Here is a 4794-nt window from a genome sequence, read left to right on the forward strand (position 1 = left end):
CGTGGGGGTTCTGGTCTAACACCCTAATTTGATATTTATGCCCCTACTTGTGGACAAGCAAGAAGAAAGAGAAGAGGAAGCCAATGTCCGCATGGATGGCAGCTGTGAAGTCCCAAGAAGGCAGAAGTGACCCCACTTGCTCCTGTTCAGTCTGCCAATATCACTGGGGAACTCATCAAGAGATGTGGACAATGAGGTAAATTTAATTATGAGACTTAGTATAGGGGAATAGAGAAGAGGGGTGCAACATGAGGACTTCCCAAGGGGTCACCCATCCTAGTACTACTCTCGCCCACGCACGCTTAACTGCTGAGTTTTGATGGGATCCGGTGCATTAGTGCTGGTATGTTCACACCCAAACCGGTCCAACCGATTTTGCCTGGCAGAATACAATTTTTTTGGATTTTTGCACTGTGGGGCCCACACTTATGTTGTGCAATTCCCCATTATACCCCTATGGAAAGAGACCTAATTGAGGTATAAAATGCATATTTTATGCCAATAAATAAAAAGGGAAATTAAATTTACAAATTTAATTACATATTAGTTTTATTAGGTATTAAATGCCCTTTTATGGGTTTTAGCACTATGGGGCCCACACCCCTACTTTGCAAATCCCCATTCTGCCCCTATGTAAATAGGTCTAAATAAGTATGAAATGTATATTTTAAGGTTAGTAATTAAGTGGGGGAAATAATTTATAAATTTAATTATATATTAGTTAGTTAAGTATTAATATATATATATATAGAGAGAGAGAGAGACCAACTTAGGTCTGTTTGGGCTGCCTTATATAAAGGGAAATAAGGGAAATAACTCACCTAATCATGGGCTGCTGTAATGGTAAGAAGAAAAGAGAAGAAGAAGAAGAAGAAAAGAGAAAGAAGAAGAGGAAGAGAAAGGAGTGAGGAAGGAGCTCACTCATCTCAGGCTGATACTGGACCAGCTTTGCACCCAGGTGAGTAAACTCACTGCTATAGTATGGTTAGAAATGAAATTTTTGTATGAATAGGGTAGTTAGGGCTAGGGTTTTGTCAAGGGGAGACAGCCAGGGAATCCTTGTGCAGGGTATTGCTGTCCAGTAGGGAAAACCCCAACCCAGGAGAGGTTTCAGGAACCAAATTTGTTAGGGATTTATCCCTATAAACCCTGGAGCCTAAGGTTTCATCAATCTAGTAAAGATTTGTGCAATTAGAGCTGGAATAAGGTTGTATAGACAAAATTCTATCAAAACCCTAGAACAAAATTCAGTTTACAATAAATTCTATGATAAATTATTCATTCATTTCCTGAAATTCTGCTATAAACCTAATTAGGGTTGGAATACCAATCCTATAACTATAAATGATTATAATCAACTCTAATTTAGGGCTGAGATTGGCAGAAATGACCCAATTCTGTGAAATTACTTCACTTCCCAATTTAATTCTGAAATTTATGTAAAATAGGGTATATCAGCCCTAAGTATACTCAATTGAAACCTGGAGATGAGTCAAAACATGCACTCAGACCCAATATACATAACTGAAATCCTAAACTGAGGAATTAACCCCAATTTGGGTTTCCAGTAAGCAGAGCAGAGCTGGCAGAATCAGATTCTGCAGATTTGAAGGGAACCGACAGGTTCCAACTAGCAACCTGCCGGTTGGGGTTCTAGTGATTGATTCTACTGTGTAATGGGTTAGGAGGCCTTGAATTCTATTTATGAAGCTGTATACATAGTATTTTAACAGAATTGGAGTCGAAGGAAGGAGAATACAATGGTTGGAATTTCAAAACCCTAAATTGGATTGTTAATGTAATTATGGGATAAGCTACTTGAGTGCAGGACTCACTAGAGGTTTCCCCACAAGTAACCTTGGTAGTAAAGGAAGTTTAGGAAACGTAGATTGTGAAGGAATGAAAAATCAAATGCTCAACTAAATTGGGAATAGGGATAATATACTTAGGCAGATTGGGGTAGATTGTAGGATTTTTATTTTGTAAATAATGATTTGAATATCTTGTGAAGTAGGAAAATAAGTTCTAGTGAGGAAATCTAATTGGACTAAAGAAGGGAATTTTAGGGATTGGGACACCAAGATGAGTGGGTGCCCTAACTTATTTTATGGAGTGTTATATTATTGTAATCTTGCTTGTAACTCATGCATTATGATTGTGTGCATATGATTATTGTTATTTTTTTAATACTGAATCATGGAACGGGGGACTGAAATAGGTAAGGCAGGTAAGATGGGACACTGGTAGGTGCCCAATGATTGTTGTGAGCATGTGACGAATGGTTGATGGATGGTTATGCATCATGTAAAATTGTTGGGTTAGGTATCACTACCCGAGTGCTACAACCCCTTGTCATAGGGGGATAGATACTGACTAATCCTGACCTGTGGTTGCCTGATCAGTAGTACACTTATGTGGTACGACGTATTGTACCCAAAGATGGATAGCAGCGCGGTATGATGTATTGTACAGTTAACTGCCTGAAGTTACTAACCTAGAGGTTAACTGGGGGATCGAGGTTCTTTTCGGGACTGGCTGACTCCTACCTGCAACGAGCTTGTATTCTTGAGGCCCAACGTACAAGGTAGGGAATACCGCCTATGTTGTTAGCACCATACCACTGATTATAGACTTACTAATGGTATAGGAAGTAATGTATTATTAAATGAACTCATGAGCAACATATAAGGTGTGGAGCATGCATTGTATCATTTGTATTGTGTTTTGCTCGCTTGCCCTTACCCCCTCACTGAGCATGATGTGCTCACCCCCTTTATTTACTTTTCTAGATGTTGAGACAAGTATTTTTCAGACTTCCTGCTCTGATCAAGAGATAGTGGCCATGGATGACTTGGCCAATCTTCAAGAGGAACAAATCGACCATGGACCTAACTGTGGATGTGATGACTGTGCCTACAGAGGCCAGTTCTTCTGAGGAATAGGATAGACTATTCCTATGTCTTTTTGTATATATATTTCCGCTGATGCATACTATGTTGTATACAGTCTACTACTGAGTTATTGTAAACTGTGTAAATATTTTCTTTTTGTAAGGTATGTAACTCTCACCTGGATAATTGTATATATATCTAGTCACTTAGTTGCCACTGGAGCTTATGTAAAATATCTTATTGTTGGACTGTGCATGCGTATATGAACTCTGATCTTTAGTAGTGTAATTTATTGGGAATACCACCCTCTATATTGGTTTTGATGATAACAAACAAGTGCGTGCTCTAATGGTTTTATACCAAATGTGATGTGAAGGATCAAGATACAAGGTTTGCTTGACCTCAAGCTCAAGAGTATAAAGTCGAAGAAGAACTTAGAAGTTCAATAAAACTTCAGACAGAGGTGCAAGAAGAAGTCAAGAAGACATGAATATGAATAAATGTTTGAAGACTCGAAGACCTTCTTGAAGATCTCTAGATTAGGTTGTAATAGCACACACAAACACACACCACACTCATGCATGTATGCGTTAGAAAGACCTTAGATGCAACCCAAGTGACTGGTCTCATGTACGTAACTGTTAAACAATAAAAAACACAAAACAGAGGCCACCTGGTACTTACCGGATTGGCTCTGTAAAATAAATACTTGTCAGACCTGGCCACTAGAGGTCATCTGGTACCTACCAGATGGAACCAGTAACTACTGGATTATTTTTGAAGTTCTTCCAGTTAGTCGGATTGGTTTTGGATGTAAAGTACATCTCAGCGATGGCCAACAAAGGCCATCCGGTAACTACCAGATGCCCTCTGAACACCCCAACAACTATATTTTGAACCCAACAACTATATTTTGAACCCAACAACTATATTTTTAAACTCCAATGGCTAGATTTGGGCAATGATAACATGATCCAGTACTTATTGGATCCAATCGGTAACTATAGGATGAGACATTTTCTTCCCGTTTGAGTTTATCCTCCTTCCAAATTTGGAGATATTGTTACCCAAATCAAGCCCAATCTTCACCCATATAAATACCCCACTGATGACTTTATTAATTAATTGAGCATTAGCAATCATAATGAAAGTGTTATTAAGTGAGAAACAGTTCTTATAATATTGAGTTCAACTATTGAAGTCAAGCACACTATTGAAGAACTCAAGATTGTGTGGTAGTCTCCATCACTATTAATACCCAAAGGGACACTACTAAAAGGTGCAGTTTATTATATTTCATTTCATATTCAGTGCACACACCGCACGAGGTAACTCAAAAAACTTTATTCTACTTTATTTTCTCTTTTACACTTGTTTAGACTGTACTTAGGCTAGTGTAGGATTCTCTTGTCCTAATAAGATTGTAAAGGTGTCTCTCTACCTATAAAGAAGATTCTGTAAAAGGTTTTCTTCCCTACCTACTATACTGAAAGGGATAGCTAGTGGAATACCTTACAAGAGGATCTTGTAAGGAGTGGACTAGACTTAGGTTGATTTGAACCACTATAAATCTTAGTGTAGTGTGATTGTGATAATTTTATTCCGCATTTTTAATTCATAATCACACTTAGGGAATTGATTTATTCAAAAAGATTTTAATTTTTACTAGTATAACCTATTCACCCCCTCTAGGTTATTTCAATTGATATTAGAGCGGGAGCTCAAATTATTTAGGACTATTTTAGTCTTAAAAGTGAGTCAAAGACCATGGCCACATCCTAAAGACCATCAGAAGGCATGAATGCCTCAAGACCCCCTTTGATGGAGAGAACTTTTCTTTTTGTAAGTGCAAATTTAAGAACTTTGTCTGTGGACATAATATCCTCATATGAAGGGCCATACA

General features: G+C 38.0%; 1 non-coding gene across 1 annotated transcript; it reads right to left on the bottom strand.

Moving 5' to 3' along the window:
• Positions 1-238: 238 nt before the first annotated feature.
• Positions 239-357, bottom strand: LOC122092553. The gene has a single exon (XR_006144207.1). It is a non-coding gene; the product is annotated as a 5S ribosomal RNA (ribosomal RNA).
• Between the last annotated feature and the right edge of the window lie 4437 nt (positions 358-4794).

Source organism: Macadamia integrifolia, chromosome 10 (genome assembly GCF_013358625.1).
Source record: "Macadamia integrifolia cultivar HAES 741 chromosome 10, SCU_Mint_v3, whole genome shotgun sequence".
In the NCBI taxonomy this organism is placed as follows: Eukaryota; Viridiplantae; Streptophyta; class Magnoliopsida; order Proteales; family Proteaceae; genus Macadamia; species Macadamia integrifolia.